Below are 17,350 nucleotides of genomic sequence, written 5' to 3' on the forward strand. Positions count from 1 at the left end.
CCTCGGGCGCGGGCCGCGGCCTGCCGGCTCGGCCCGGCCACGGCGGGTCCGCGCTGCGCGGGTCGGCGGCTGAGCGCGGCTCCTCAGGTGCGTGTGGCGACCCCGCCGCGGCGCGGCCCCCGCCGCCGAGAGGGACGGTCCGGTCCGGCGCGGTCCGGTCCGGCGCGGTCGGAGCGCGGTCCGCGGCTGCGAGCGCCGCAGAGAGAAGCGGGAGGCTGCGCTTACGCTGCGAAGAGGGCGCGATACGAAAATACCGAGCAAGTAGCCGCGCAGCTAGTGCATCATCAGAATTAGCCAGGCTGTGGTGTTTAGAGGACTTTCTGATTTAACAGATGGTACCGTAGGAAAGAAAGTGTTTGCTGAGAGACCCTGTAATGACATACGTTTTTTGCTTCCTCGTGTGACAATTCATTCTGCGTCTTCTTATAGTTTAGCAGGGGTGCAGTATTTTAACTTACCTGTCAGTAGCAAAGGCATGCCAAACTATGCCCCGAGGTTTTTTCCTCTGAAAATGGGATTTTGTTATTCGTTTAAAAAATGCTTATTCTATTTTTGTTCCTTTCACATGTAAAGTGAGTTTGAATACTATTTGTTACTGATGTTAGGGAATGTAAAGTTCTTCACGTAACGTTTGAAAGTGGCATGATTTAGTTAATTTCTTTTCCTGTGCTCTGAAATGAGAAAGGGTTTTGGAAACTGCTTCCCTATCCAGAGGGGGGGGTCGTTGTTGTTTGCAAAGTTGTATTAAGAGAGCCATCTAATTAAAATGATTAGGGAAGGGGAATTTGAGGAGCTTTCTAAAATTCTGCTGCTTAGCATGTCACTGGTGAAAGAATTGGACTAAGCGAGGGCCAGTGAGGTGCTCTTGGTGGACAGTCTGTCTTACTTTTCATAGACCATTCCGGTAGGTATTCTCAGTTTAATGACCTGATTTCTGACACTTATAGGCATGATTATCTTTGCACATTGATTTAGATTTGGTGCAGTACTCAGAGATGAGTATTCATATAAGCTTAAATGTCTGCACGTTAAGCCTCATCAAAATTTAGATGTATTTTAAAGTAGTTAAAGACTCAGACCTTGCCATCCCTATTGTGTATATTCTTGATTCTGTTAATTACTGTTAACTGCAGTGGAGACAGGAGGACTGCTGTGTGATTGTTTCTGTAGCTGTGCAACTCTTCCCCTCTCCCAAATGAAACACACCCCCCTACCCCCCCGCCCCTGACAACCCCCTCAAACAATAACAATTGACCTGTGGGTTTCTGAAAGCCAGTCAGTGTGTGTGATTGGGATCTGACTTGTGCACGCATAAGCTGCTGTCCTGTCAGTTCCGTTTTTATGAGTATGCAATAATGGGGAAAAAAAAGAATTCTTGAGTAGATGCCTTTTGCCTGCTGCACAAGACCATAAGAGAATGCAGCAGGAAAGAACAGCTTGTGTTACCTATGTTGACGACATAGTGAAAAATAAGGAGGGAAATTTTCGTGTGTGGCAACCTGCCATTTTTCTCCTGTAATTAGATTTGAGCTGAAATAACACTAGGTATTTCAAAAATATTGTTCAAAATATCAGAAGTCTTTGAAATCTGAGTGTTAAAAATGCCTTTCCTTATGCTCTTGGAGTAATAATTTGTTTAATAGGTGTCATTTGTGTTGCATTTTACTGTTACGACATATTAATACTTCCTATTATAGTTCCAGAGCTCATACAGATTAATAGAATTATTTGGGCTTCCTAACCATATAAACATTCTTTGATAGTCAAAGCGTATGCAGATAGAGCACATAAGCATATCCTTAGAATATATGCTGTGGTATAATTCCTGTAGAGTCTCAGTTGATTCTTCATTTCTTGTCCAGGTTTGAGCCCAACTACTGGAAATGAGAAAATTATTTGAGTGGCAGCAGGGTTACACATTAATTTTTGGGAACATCTAGTTAGCAGCTGCAGCATTTGCATATAGTTATTTTTCCCTTCAGGCAGAAAAAAGTAACTCTAATCTTCTTTCTCCATGCATGTCTTCCCTGGAAAACTCTTATTTCTCCATTATTCGCTTAATCTAAGGAAATATCTTCCATTTTTTTCTTTTTTTAATAAAGTATGTCATCTCGCATTATAGGAAATCATATATATTCATCCTCCCAGGACTTTGGGGAATAACAGAACTATGGAAAGAGATGCAGATATACTTTTTTTTTTTTTTAGTTGAATTTAATTAAAAAAAATAGTAGTAATAATGCCCTAGGAAATTTTCATAGGGAAGTGATTATTCTGTAAGGTTGATAGCTGAAGGCAGTAGTCTAGGATTGTCAGCATTACATATCAGCTGTTAATTCGCAAGAAGGTCTCTTAGCATTCGTTTTTGTTGATGAGCTACTGTAACTTATTTCTTCTTAACCCTTTAGCGAGCTGCTGTTGTTTCTTAACTTACTATAGCAAAAATATTAAATTAAGCATATTATTGAAACACATATGGGAGGTGACAACCTTACAGAAGTTACTGCTGACAAGCATGGTTGGGTGTCAGGTTAGCACAAGATTGCTACATGTTCATGAATGGGTTCACTCAGGAGATATGGATACTTTTGTTTTAATAGAGCCATTTACTTACATTTAGGATGGCTTCCTTGTCTACTGCAGCAGATATTCATTAAGGTAGGGTGTCTTTCTTTGCTGTGTGAACTGTTGCCATCAGAGGCAGAAGGAGCAGTTGGGGATAGGCAAAGAACTGCATGTGCTCCGAAGCTCTTGGGGAAGACCTGCAAGTGTTCAAAAAAGACACTGCTGTCTTGAGTTCATTGGTGGTGTTTTGTGCCAGGAACAGATGCTCACGTGGTGTACTGCAGCAGTGAGCTGTAAATTACCCTTTTATTCTAGCATCTGCTCCTACCAGTTTTACCTTCTCCATATCTATGTCTAATCTTGAGTATCTCCTGGATATCTCATGATATGTTATGGATGTGTCATACAGTTTCTAAGACAGGAAGTCACTGGATCTGCAGGTCAAAATCTTTTCAGATTGTGCAGAGGCATCTGTCACAGAGAGAGCTTATCTGTGGCTGCAGCAGTACAATTAGTGAGTTTCTCCTGTACTTAAGGTTACTGCCTGTATCTCTCAATTACACATTGAAGCAAGTGATGACCTCCTGCTCTTGCTTTCTTACACTGCTCTAGCAAAACAGAGATAGAAGGAGTATTTGCTATTTTTTGTTATTCTAGTGCCTATAATAGGGTTTGGAGAGGAAGAAAAAATCAGAGAGAGAAGAGAGAAGTAGGGAGGAAAATACATAAACCTGTGTTAATCTTCCACAGCTATTGTACTGAGAACAAATTGGAATTTTGGCTCCTTAACTCTCAAATGGCATGAGGGGAAAGGACTATTCGGCTTCACTTTGTTACTCCTCAGGAATACACTCGGGCATCTTTATCATTTGATGCTTGAGAAATCATGCAAAAAGAGGGGGATTAGAAATGGGAGCAAAGAGAAGAGAGGACAGCTACCCACAAGCTGGATGTGTCTCGTAGTGGAGTTCCCAGCAGAGCCTTGAACACAGCTTACAAACATGCCGTTTGTCACAAAACAAAGGTTTATGCCTTCTCTGGAACCAGTGTAATGTGTTGTCCACATAGCCCAGGGATGGTAACATGGGAAAAAATGGGATTCTGAGCAGCAGGATAAAATGTGCTGTGGTGTTATGTGACAAGTGTATTTGAGTGAGTACTCCTTGAATAGCTTGAGGCCATGAAAGGTATACCAGTCTCCTTTTTATTTTCTTTTTGCTGGATCCAGTTGTTTTTCAGGCTTGGACTGATAAGTCTAAGCTGATTTATATATTTCTGGTAAGCTTTTATGACCCTTTTGTTCCATATGATGGGATCTGTCCTGGTTTTGGCTGGGATAGAGTTAATTTTTTTTCCTAGTGGCTGGTATAGTGCTGTGTTTTGGATTTAGGATGAGAATAATGTGGATAACACACTGATGTTTTAGTTGTTGCTAAGTAGTGCTTACACAGGTCAAGGACTTTTCAGCTTCTCATGCCCTGCCAGTGAGAAGCTGGGAGGGGGCACAGCCAGGACAGCTGACCCAGACTGGCCAAAGGGCTATTCCATACCATATGACGGACGTCATGCTCAGTATATAAACTGGGGGAGTTGGCCAGGGGGCAGCGATCGCTCCTCAGGAACTGGCTGGGCATCCGTTGGCAGGTGGTGAACAATTGCATTGTACATCACTTATTTTGTATATTCTTTTATCATTATTATTTTTATTTTCTCGTCCTTTCTGTCCTATTAAATTGTCTTTATCTCAACGCACGAATTTTACTTTTCTTTTTTTTTTTTCTTCTCCCCCAGTTCTCTCCCTCATCCCACTGCGGGCAGGAGAGTGAGCGAACGACTGCATGGTGTTTAGCTGCCACGACAGGGTCCGGTTCTCCCCTCATCCCCTAAGATTAGGGATGAAGTAAAAGTACTTACTGAGTAATAGCTAATCAATGTTGGAAGCCTGACTGACTGATTTGAAAAGGAGAGTTAAACTTAAAACTTGTGAGGAAACAAGGGGATTCCCACAGCACAACCACGGGCATTATAAAATCAGAGGGACATGTGCAATGACTTCCCATATAATAGAAACCGGCAGACTCTGAGTAAATTCTTGGTTGAATGAAAGTTACCACTTAGAAAAAAAGTTACTCTTCATTTAAAAATTTGGAGTAAGCCCTTCTTAACACTTGTGAATGCATCCAAATCCATTGTGAGCTTTCCAGTTATTAATTAGCCTAAGTGTTTGCTATTAATAACTTATTTTTAGCTTGGTGTTGTTTTTATTCAACTTCCAGCTATCAGATCTGACTATCTGCCTGTTCAAAGAGCTACATATTGTCCAATAGTTTTTTCTGTGAAAGTATAGATTGATGAGGATCTCTTGATAAGACTGAGCTCATCAAATCTCTTGCTGTTTGTATATTTTCAGCCCTGTTTAATTTTTGAGACTAGTCAGTTACTCTGTTTTCTGTCACTTGGAAGTTACACCTACTGTTGCGTACTGGATGCAAATGCTTTTCCTGAATGTGCAGTAACGTCACACACAAATAAAATTATTAGGGCAAAAAAAGTCAGTGCCCTAATGGGAGGGAGAGAACATAAAGAAGTCTTTAATGGTGAAGTAGGTACAAGTTTTTAATACTTTGCTAGTAAATCTATCAGTGATCAACAGTGAAAGACGAATGAAAGAGGAAATTTTGAACACTCTAAGCAGAGCTTTAGCTGATGTTAGCAAAGCAAGACCGTTGTCATGGTTTAGCCCCAGCCGGCAACTAAGCACCACGCAGCCACTCACTCACTCCCCCTCCCGATGGGATGGGGGAGAGAATCGAAAGAGCAGAAGTAAGAAAACTTGAGGGTTGAGATAAAAACAGTTTAATAGGGAAAGCAAAAGCCGCGCACGCAAGCAAAGCAAAGCAAGGCATTCCTTCGCTACTTCCCATGGGCAGGCAGGTGTTCAGCCATCTCCAGGAAAGCAGGGCTCCATCATGCGTAATGGTTACTCGGGAAGACAAACGCCATCACTCCAAATGTCCCCCCCTTCCTTCTTCTTCCCCAGCTTTATATACTGAGCATGACGTCATGTGGTATGGAATAGCCCTTGGGTCAGTTTGGATCAACTATCCTGGCTGTGTCCCCTCCCAGCTTCTTCTGCACCTGGCAGAGCACGGGAAGCTGAAAAGTCCTTGACTAGTACAGCAACAACTAAAACATCTCTGTATTATCAACACTGTTTTCAGCACAAATCCAAAACATAGCCCCATACCGGCCACTATAAAGAAAATGAACTCTATCTCAACTGAAACCAGGACAACCGTTTTCAGTGGAAGACGGGAACTTTGTTGGTCAGTGGATAAGAGCCTTAGTCGTGTAAGATCCACTGTTTCATCTGTTTCATCCCCATGTTGTAGTTGACACATTCTTCAGTAATCAGTGATGAGAGAGTAACACCTTGGGTCAGCCTGGGACATACCCTTTGTGTCCCTGTAAAGGCACAGTTGACATTTATGCAATCGTGGACATGCGGTATTTCTTACTGAGCATGTAAGGCAAAGCTGTAGCAGTTCTGTGTCAAACTTGGGATACCTCTGGAAGACAAAGTATTGCCTCTTGGTAGTGTAGGTACCTTGTTTGTTCAGTGGTACTATTTGTACACACTTTTGTTTTGGAAGGTGTTCTTGCAGCCATTGGGACAGATTACTAGGAACCATCTTGTCTGTCTTCAGTGGGTGATCTCACCTGTTTAAAACACCAAATTTGGAGGGAAAAAAAAAAAAGCTATGTGAACATATAGCATGGTTGTTTAATTGTTATACTTTTTCTTTCTAGACACTTTATGTATACAATTCCCATTCATTTCACTATGAACTTGAGTTGTGGAAACAGAGGAGAAGAAGAATCATCTGTCTCCTGTGGTCCTTTGTATAAAATGCTTTTGGGATGCATAGATGTGAAACAAATTCATAGGTAAAACGTAGTTCACTTAAGTACTCATGTAGCTAATAAGTGTCCAGAAACCTTTATATAACGTGACATGCACATAAAGATAAGACTTTGATACTAGAGTCAGAACTTTTTTTTTCCCCAAGGCGTAACACAACCAGATTCCATGGAGACACCTTCTAAAATAACAGCAAATACATTATTAGTTATTCCTTAATCTAACCGTATCTGCACAAAAGCCTGGTAATAAATCATCTTCACATTTCATAAATAATACAGAGCATACTAAAATGTTAGTATTTATAGTCGCTGCAGTGAAATTGGATTCACTTGTGAGTCTTCTTTATATTTCCTTTGTGATTTTAAATTATTAATACTGTTATATTTCAGAAATTGATACTTATATACTCTTGATGTAAACCTAATCTGTTCAGTCATCTGAATCTCTGGCAGTTGAATTCCAAGTTGTCTTATGGATTTTGTTGCACTGAAAAGTCAGGACATCCATGTTGTTGATACAAGCACATTCCAAGATGATTAATCAATGATTACCACAGCTTCTGTAGCTTCTGAAAAGAGAAGCTGTACCAGCTTTTAAATCCTCTTTAGAGAAGGAAACAGCTCTTATCCAGGACTACAAACAGCAATACCAAGGAAAATGGATGCAATGGGAAACAAAATATATTTGTTTCTTCTGGCTTTAATTCTCCTTTGGGATCTTATCGTTAGTATCTGTGGGTTTTCAATAATTTTCTCTGGGATTATGACTATTTTTTTTTCTTTTTCCTAGAGTTGGTATGAACACTAACTGCGGTGAAATGTTATGGCCATAGGGCTAATGCTAATTCATTAGTAGTCAGTCTCACTTCTAGATGAAACCTCAAGACTTTGTGGTACTTTCTGCTTGAATATTTTCCAAAGAATTACACTAATTTTAAGTGTGGACTTAAACCACTGATAGAAGTCCCACTCATACCTTCTGTTACCATTAGTATATCACCATGGCAAAAATAAATTGTGTCTTTCTTTGCATGCATTTTCCATATGCCAGAAAGGATGGTAGTAGCAGGAATTAGCTGGTCCATGTGGAACAGTTGACTGTGAAACTCTTTTCCATATGCAAACTGTCATACCTCCTTTTTTTTTTTTTCCTTATTTTTTTCACTAAGGTCTACCTCACCTGAAAGCTTATAACCTGAGTTTATGCTCCACTGAGAAATTTTACCTGAAGCAGTGAACAACTTCGGTACCTCTAGAATGGAAACAGTGGAATAGCTATGTATAAGAAATTGTAAGGAAAGTTCTGAAGTGGAACTAACATTTATTGAAGTTTCACTGTTCAATCGATTTTTCTATTTACTACTTCCCAGTGTTTTCCTGTATGTTGTGTATCCCCGTTGTAAGCTCTCTACAGTGGAGCATGTGTGTATTTACTTGTTTTGGAGGGCTACACACAATCAGCTGTTTTTACAGAATTAAAGTATGTGTTTTATGTTTATCTTCAAATTAAACTGTTAATATAGATTATCAATCTGAGGCTCTGAATATAAGATATTTCTTAGGTGTCCCTGCCATAATAGCTGCTTTATGTACTTTCCCAGTGTATCCTTGTGCGTACTTTATCCTCAGACTGTACTTGAAGTGTTGGGTGGAAAGCAGTAGCAGTATCACTGTGCTGCATTGCATCTGAGAATCTGCCTCCAGGCACGGCTTCCCATTCAAAGTGTCCCTGTGTTCAGGGGTCCCAGAGGGCACAACTTTCTTTTCAGCTGAGTGTGTGTACTCACATCTAAGAAGACAGTGTCAAGCAGGACTTATCCAGCATTTGCTCTTTTCTGCAGCTCTTGTCTATGGCAGTGGTGACTGAAAAAAAGTGAAATTTTGGCTAAGTTGTTTGTGTTCTTAATGTTCTTAAAGCATTGAGGCACGGGCATGTGCCTGGAGTTCAGGTAACCTTATAAGCAACCATCCTGACTGAAATGCTGAAGCAAAAAGAGCTGTCCTTGGAGCTGGGGACCATGAGAGAGAAGGTCTTGGCTTTGGATCAGATTAGGACTTGGATGAGCTGCCTGGACAAAATCTTAGTGTTGGTTGGATGAGGTTGTCAGAGGGTGGTGACGGGATGGGGCTGAGGGAAGATGAGAATGGCACTGGGCAACTGGGAGGACGTGCAAGTAGTGGAGTCCGTGTCTTGTGAGGGCTTTACAGAGTCCAGAAGGAATCCAAAGTTTCTGGTTCTTCCTGTCCTGTTGTAATTCAGGCAAGCCCGTTGTTAAGGGTATTTCACCTCATTGTTCTACCTCCTCACAACCCCCTACCTCTTCCTCTTATTTATTATTGTAAACTTGTATTTCTGACCCTTAAAATATTAGAGCTGAAGCTGCCTGGATATCCAAAGTAAATGAAGACTTTTCCGTTTAACTTTAGTCTCTATTCTTCAAGTCTGTATCTGTAAAATGAAGACAATACTAACTGCACAACATAGCATGATATGAGAAGATAAGTTCATTAATGTTGGCTAAATACTCTAATACTGTGGTGATGATCACCTTGGAGAGGCTCATGAGGAAATTAATGCTTCTGGCATCCTAGCAGAGCTTAAGTAGAGTACCATAAGGCCATGGACTGAACAACTCTGATCAGACTAGACACTGGATACCTTAAATGCTTACTCACTAACTGGTGTCCTTCCTGTTCACAGAACGTTGATGCAGTCTTGGTGGAAAGCAATGCTATGTGAACACATAGCTGAAAACTGTATAGAGCTGTTTACGTGTCTTCTTTGAAAACATTGTTTAGACATTTGGTGACCTGTGGTTCTTAACTTTGTGAAAATAACAGCCACAGTATATGAGGGGTTGGTACCTACTGAAGTCCTCATCAAACTCCAACCAGCCTTCTGACTTAGGATGTCTTTGAAGGGGAGAAAAACTCCTTGTAGTGATAATGTGACGATGGGAAAATAGATCTGTGAAACTGTCCTCATAATCATTGCTACATATAAATAATGGAGAGTAAGTAAACACAGACAGGAGCAAGTGAGACAGAATTAAAATACGAGTGGTCTTGGTCTTGGTGAGTATGATATTTTTCCTTACACTCCATGAAGGAAATACAGCTTTATGCATCAAAATTACGTTACTTGTCTGCTGGAAGATTAATATATACATACATTGTATCCAGTAGCACTAGCAAAGGTCTGCAAAATGGGTGAAAATAGTGATGGTGGCAGCGGATGGAGTTGCCCAGGTGGAGAAGCTGCATGGGTGGAAGGAGCTTGCAGTATTTGGAAGGACAGTGATGCAGTGATGAAATGTAATCAGAGACTACCTGTGTATCTAGTTTGGCACAGGAACATGGCACAGTGAACACCAAATTGTCTCTCTGCTGTTCTGTCACCATCTCCTAATGTTCCTCTTAGCCACTGTTGCAGTAAGTTTTGAGCAAGGCTCAGATTGTACCGAGAGATCAGGCTTGACCTCACTGAAGCTTTAAAGGGGAGGTACTGCAAATATACAGTTGTACTGAGAAATACCCAGAAAAGATACTCTTACTTCCCCATACGTATTTTCCCCAAATTCCTCCATCTTCTTTTTTCCCCAGTTTTCAGGGTCCTATATAAGAGACATGTCCTAAAACTGTAGCACAGGCAGAATGCAAACTTGTTACTGCTCTTTCCAATCCCGTTTTATGCCCTCAGTCACTTCTAACCACTTTTGTTTCTCTGGTATACCCAAAGGCAAAGGTTTTGTAAAATATCTTCGTCAATGACATAGACAGCAAGATCAAGTGCACCCTCAGCAAGTTTGCAGACAACACCAAGCTGAGTGGTGTGGTTGACACGTCTGAGGGAAGGGATGCCATCCAGAGGGAGCTGGACAAGCTTGAGAAGTGGGCCCGTGTGAACCTCATGAGGTTCAACAAGGCTAAGTGCAGGGTCCTGCACCTGGGTTGGGGCAATCCCCAGTATCAATACTGGCTGGGAGATGAAGGGATTGAAAGCAGCCCTGTGGAGAAGGACTTGGGGGTACTGGTGGATGAAAAGCTGGACATGAGCCAGCAATGTGTGCTTGCAGCCCGGAAGGCTGACCATACCCTGGGCTGCATCAAAAGAAGCGTGGCCAGCAGGTCAAGGGAGGTGATTCTGCCCCTCTACTCTGCTCTGGTGAGACCTCATCTGTAGTACTGTGTCCAGCCCTGGAGTCCCCAGTGCAGAAAAGACATGGACCTGTTGGAGCAGGTCCAGAGGAGGGCCATGAAAATGATCAGAGGGATGGAACGTGAGGAAAGGCTGAGAGAGCTGGGGTTGTTCAGCCTGCAGAAGAGAAGGCTCCAGGGAGACCTTACTGCAGCCTTTCAATACTTAAAGGGGGCTTATCAGAAAGATGGGGACAGACTTTTTAGCAGGGCCTGTTGCGATAGGACAAGGGGTAATGATTTTAAACTAAAAGAGGGTAGATTTAGACTAGATATAAGGAAGAAATTTTTTTATGATGAGGGTGGTGAAACACTGGCACAGGTTGCCCAGAGAGGTGGTAGATGCCCCATCCCTGGAAGCATTCACGGTCAGGTTGGACGGGGCTCTGAGCAACCTGCTCTAGTTGAAGATGTCCCTGCTCATTGCAGGGGGGGTTGGACTAGATGACCTTTAAAGGTTCCTTCCAACCCAAACCATTCTATGATGTGGCAATGGGCAGTAGAAATTAATTTCCCAAAGGAAGAACTACATGTCATCCCCTGTGAGCTCCTCTGAGGAACATGAGACCACTGGTTGGAACTCACAGGGCTTTCTTCAGCTGAAATAAATGAAATCTTGAGGAAATCTGAAAGTTGGCATTGATAGGAAGAAAATCGTTCCATCTCCATGAAATGTGCAAAGGATCCCTGTCACCTCTTCTAAATTCTTATAGTAACTGCTAATTGCTTTCTGCATTCTAATTCTCCTTCCCAGTTATTTTAATTACAACTCACTATTGCAAAAGTACCTGTTTCTCTTGCTGTCTGAGTGAATCCAAGAGGAGGAAGAATAAAAATTTAAAAAATCTTTTTTTAAAATTCCTGTATTTATTCCACTTCCTTGTAATAGCCAATCACATTGTAGGTCAGTTTTCTGTTTTTAGTTTTCCAAATACACACCTCTAAGTAAACCAATAGCTCTTTAGATTATAGGAGGAGTTGGCTTTAAATAACTTCCTATGACAAGCACAGTATCTCTTTTTTCCCAAAGGTCTGTAAATATTTTCAAAGTGAATTAATTCACATTGGCCAGAATGAGTCAGATTTATACCTGTGTGAGGGCACAAGCAGTCACCAATGTGCTTTAATGCATATGAGTTAAGTCACTTTGTGTAACCACATGCTTATTAGAAGGGTTTTAAAGAGTTGCCTGGAAAAAAGTGAAGATAATGGCTTTTTGATGAGTAAATTAATATAAATTGTGCCAATCTACAGAAATACAGACTGAGATGGTGTGAAGCAGTGAAGCTGGTATAAACAGCTTGTAGTTTTCCAGGTGCTTGTACCTGACATTTTATACCGCAGTGCTTACACAGTGGCACCACGCAAATTTCAGTGCATCAAGCATTCCCTTTCCGTGCCAGGATTAAATTACTCAAGTTTGTTTGGAGTTCTGGGCTGTTGCAATTTTAAACCACTAGTGTTTTGTCATGTGTCCTTGTTTAGGAAGATTCCTATTGCATTCAATAAAAATTGAATTGTGATAAATTAATGATTATGACCATCTCTGAGCTGCAGCACATCTGAAGCCTGCAAATTTGTTTATGCTTAAGATACATGTAACCAATTAACTTGAATGACAGTCTTATTACATCTTCCAGTCTGTTCTTGGTGCACTGTTAACCATAGCTCTTTAGCAGATAAAGAAAGATAAAATGATGGTATTTTATCCAAAGAAACTGAACTAATCATCCACTTTTGATCTTGAGCTAGAAATGCAACATTATTCCTGAAGGACTTCAGACTATAACCCTCTAAGATGCTTTCTTCAAACACACAGCTATTGAGCTGTGCAAGAGCACTTCAGAGGAACACAAGAAGGTCGTCTTCATTTGGCTGGTAGATCATCATAGCTAAGACAAGACCACTATCATATTATATTGATCATTCATTAGCATGTGACATTTAGATGAAGTTCCTGTTCTTTTTTTTAACTGTAATCTTTTGTGTTACTTTGTTTTGATATTGTCTCAACTAGGCTCTTGGTATTGAAGAGAAGATTCTTTTATAGATCAATAAAATACATGCATCACTTTGCATGAACAAAAAGTTTGACTCTGTGCAAATGAGCATTTGCATTTATACAATGCAATAATGAGTTCATGTATTTGTAAGAGTGCATGACTCCTAATTATGAATCCCAACAAAGGATCTGAAGTGACCATTTGGCTCAAAAATTCTTCCCCCCTCAACTAAATAGTCTAGCCTGGCTCTGCATGCTTTGCTTTTCTTAAATCTTTGGACAGTATGGGTACAGTTTTAGTATTGCTAATAGGTCACACTATTTTTTACACTTTTTTTGTAAAAAATGCTGATGCAAAAAAGTAGTTTATGTGAGACCACTAGGAGAATGCTTTAAAAATTGTAGTAATCTGTGAGCCCAGTCACATAAAGCATGACTTGAGTACAGTTGGTTAAAGGTGAGCTACAAGAACAACATTTAATTCCAAGTTTAAATTAAAGTATTAATTAATAGAGCTTGGGACAGGAGATTACAGAGATGGTGGCTTAGTCTGTTACAGAGTACTACTACATTGAAATTCATGCCTAAGCTTGTGGTTTTTTCCTCCTTGCGCAAGTTATCTGTGTTTGGAAGTTGTAGTTCTGATCCTTTCCTACTAACAGATGCTAATGTTAGAAGTCATTACTATGAATTTACAAGCTAAACCAAATAAAACTGTACAGAACAACAGTACTTCCTCATTGAAACAAAGAAATGTAACCCTTCCTTTAAAGAGCTACTTCAGCAGGGTCTGGGGTCTAGAACAGAGCCATGGGAGACAGACTTTGACTGACTCATTCTATTTTAACATATGGAAGATGCTGGATAATTTTCCTTTAATCAGCTCCACAAATCAACAGGTGGTGAAAGATAGGTTCTTCCCATGTGTTAGTGAAGGGTCAGATAGTGTATTGCTAACAGCTTTGATCCATGTGTGGGGAATGTTCCTACCTTCTGTTCATCAATAGGGAAGCAAACATTACATGTTTATATTTAATAAAATTAAGTCCATATGTATTTTTTGTCCTCTACCTTCTGGCTACTTGGTAATGTGGAACTAAGCTGCAATGGACCGGACATGCACAGTAACTGCTGTGAATAGTTATTTCCTCAAGTCTCTCTAGGTAGCAGTGTGTAAGGGAGACAATTGTATTTTTACAACATCTGTTTACAGATATCTATTAAAACAGGTATTGATAATTTCTGTTCATTCCCCCACCTCCCAAAAATGAACTTATGCATAAATACACCTGGTGAAGCTACTATTATCAAAGGGTAAGAATCTGTATTTTTTTTCTTAATCAGTTTTAAAAGCACATAAGGCTTTTTCTGGTGCAGCGCCACTGATTTCTATGATATTTGTTACATGTGGCTGGTCCCTAAATGCTGTTCATCACAATGGATGGAATGGGTGCAAACGTATTGCTGTGGGTGAAGCAGTGAGAGGACACTGGAAGAGAGAACTAGCTCTGTGATACAAATCCTTGAGTACCGTAATTGCAGGATAGGTAGGAACAAATGTTTCATGTTTGTTCTTCTGCAGGGTGTCAAGCCAGATGTGGGGAGAAAAATAACTTGCATAAATTAAGTTTTTACACAGTAGTATTTTGTGTTACTCCTTTGTTTTGCAGATTTCAAGTAGCTCTACTGTGCTTGCCAGTAAAATAAACAGATTACAGGAACAGAGCAAAAAACCCCTTCATTCTCTTCCAATTAATTTAATTCCTGCTAAAATCCTGTTTATGTTTGGAAAGGAATGACCTTGAAACATTCGTGTTCACAGCTCAGATCTTTTGGTTGATATTGGTTCATATACTGAGCGACCTGAATAAAAATAATGAGTAGACAGTAGAATCTTTTGTTGCTGAATTGCTCATTATCTTTTTAAGGTGTTAATTTTTTCACTTCCCTATATTTGTTATACGAAGGATAAATTTAGTATTGTGGAGACAATAACAACACTTCCAATTCCACGGTCATAGTTCTTAATGCTATCAGCATAGTCATTTTTATAGATGCTCTGCATAATGCATCAGCATGGGCCAGATTTTCCTCTGTGACTCAGAAGCTGTTTTAATTATATTGGTGCAGGCAACTGCATCTCTTACTTATGAGGCTGGAGTAGTGGTAGTGAGTTTTCTATATGAATGAGGAATTTGTAAGCCTGCTGTAAGCCTGCACCAACATTGTATAAACCTCTGACAAGTGCTGAAATTTTATTTCAATTATGTGATGGTGTTCTGTTTCTGTCAGAGGGCTCTGTTGTTCTCAAGCATCCCCATACGTGCTTGCTTTCGCAGTCTGCTAAAGGTAATTTATGCCCTCATATATTCTGTTGGGATAGTGGTGAGGTTATCATTTTGGTAAGAACATACTCTGTCACTCTCACTTCTCTTATGCCCTGAATTGCTTTGCAGGTGCCACAGCTGAATATTGCTGGAAAAGATACCTAATGCAGACAGTCTGAGATCATGTGGAAACTACTTGTAATGATCATGGTGTAACAGCTGAAACAGAATAGAGGAACCTCTTTATGCACAAATATAGAAAGCTTGAATTATTCATCAGATGATGGTGAAAAACTAGTGTGTGCATCCTGCCAGGCAGAAAACCAAGTGACACTAACTGTAGTTCAGCAAAGCAGTATGGGTTTTTAAAAAACATAGCTGTGGGGTTAATTATTGCACTGTATCAGTTTTACCTGAATTAAGAGAAAGGAAGCAGTATGATTTTACGTTAACGGCATGCACAAAGCTGAACTGTAACAACAGAGTCCTGTTAGGCATTTGAGAGGCACAAGAGAGTGTGAATTGGCTGCCTCCTGTGTGCTGCCTGTGCATTTTGGGTTGATGATGTTCTCCAGTTCTATGTGGAGATCACAGCTAAGAAGGGTAATGAGATAAGCCCCTTCTGGCTAAAAAAAGAACAGTGGTGCTAAGCTTGAGGATGAAGCACATGTAGGCTCTCCTTCAGACTTCCACCTAGAACTGCAAGAGTATGTAAAAACTCCTATCCTCCTCAGCTAATGAGATCTAATGGGGGGTTCCTATAGTGGTCACCTCCTATTTTAACCTGCTGAGGATAGCCCTGTAAGGCAGGCAAGTTTCTGTCAAAAAGTTTCGTACCGAAGTGAAAGAAAAAGAGATGATCTCTCCTAGTTCGGAATGAATAATTAAGGGTTTTTAAGCTGCTGTTTAAGTGGAAATGGACAAGTAGGAAATAAGTGATGTTTTTGTTCAATCCTGATTTCAGTTCTACTCTTGTAATCATAAAAATCAGACTTATAAACAGTGGACTGAATGTCCAGTGTCATTTTAGTAGTACTTGAGCAAGCAGCATTTGATAGTGATATTATTGGTATCATTATATATAGAGTTGAATTTAATAATAAAAAATAAGGAATTACTTAATCTTTTTTGATGTTTTTCATATAGAAATCCAATTAATTCCCATATTAATAATGACTTGCAAAAAATATGAAGTTAGAACGTTAAGAAGCAACTAAATACATGTTTCTTAGGAAAAAAGTGAGGAAAAATGTTAAACCAATTCTAAGTTTTAATTAGAAAAAGATTAACTGTATAATTGACTTTATTAACAAAGGCATAATTAGGTCCAATTTTGTTCTTCCATATTGTAGTTGAAATGTCCCATGTGAGGATTTATAAACCTTAAAACTCTGCAAATGGAGACTCGAATACAGGCACCATATGTTTCACTTCTTCTTTCTTGTTGATTTTAGGGTATTATCAACACTCACAAATAGACAATCCCAGATCCATCTTAAAATTGAAGTACTTGCCATTTTCATGATGTTTTCCCATGAGGTTTCTGTCTCTGAGATCTGTCTCTTCAATTACCATTTGCTGTCATTCAGCACTTCTTGCACTTTAATTTTATAATGCAAATGCCTCTGAATCCATCAAAGTTTATTCCATTCCCTTCTCTATTTCTGTGCTGTTTTCAGTCCCAAGTAGTTTTTAAGGATTGTTCTCAAAAATATGATTGGTAAAGTATAGTGAGGTTCAGAAAGCAATACTAAGAGTTCATAGTTTCAAGCTTTTCTGAAAAACCAAAAGAATTAGACTGTTACTCATTTGAATTTTTAGTGGCATTAAAGCTTCACCAGATAGAAACTAGGGCTTTAAAAGATTTAAGTATCATGGCATAAATTATCTTCAAAACAAGAAAACTCTAGTATTGGTAGCATCCATAGTGATAAAAACAATACATAATGGCTTAAGAGTATGTGCCATGCTTCTAGCTCCTGTCTTATACGTAAATCTGTAATTGGCCAGAAAACAAAGAAAACAAAAGAAATATCACAATAAAATATGTATATTTTTGGCTACTTTCTTGCAATGCTAAGGCCAAAGCAGTGTAGAGTCTGTGCTGACACTTTTTTGCAGTTACAGATCATGGGGATGAACCTATTCCTAAGTGGAATTGAATTCAGTCATTGTTACGCTTGGTTTTCTACAATGCTAAATTCCTACTGGTTTTTGGAAGTTCAAAAATACTTTGACCTTTACTGAAGCCAGTAAGAGCTGTGTGTGTTTAGGGCTGTTGAAATCAGACAGAAAGTTGCATGCCAGAGCACAGTATACACAAGGCCTAATCTCC

At 39.8% G+C, this 17,350-nt stretch overlaps 1 protein-coding gene across 9 annotated transcripts in view; it reads left to right on the forward strand.

Annotated features, from left to right (window-relative positions):
• Nucleotides 1–17,350, forward strand: part of OXR1 (oxidation resistance 1) — a 442,087-nt gene that overhangs the window by 59,050 nt on the left and 365,687 nt on the right. The window lies entirely within an intron of this gene.

This window comes from Mycteria americana, chromosome 2, assembly GCF_035582795.1.
Source record: "Mycteria americana isolate JAX WOST 10 ecotype Jacksonville Zoo and Gardens chromosome 2, USCA_MyAme_1.0, whole genome shotgun sequence".
NCBI classification, from domain to species: Eukaryota; Metazoa; Chordata; class Aves; order Ciconiiformes; family Ciconiidae; genus Mycteria; species Mycteria americana.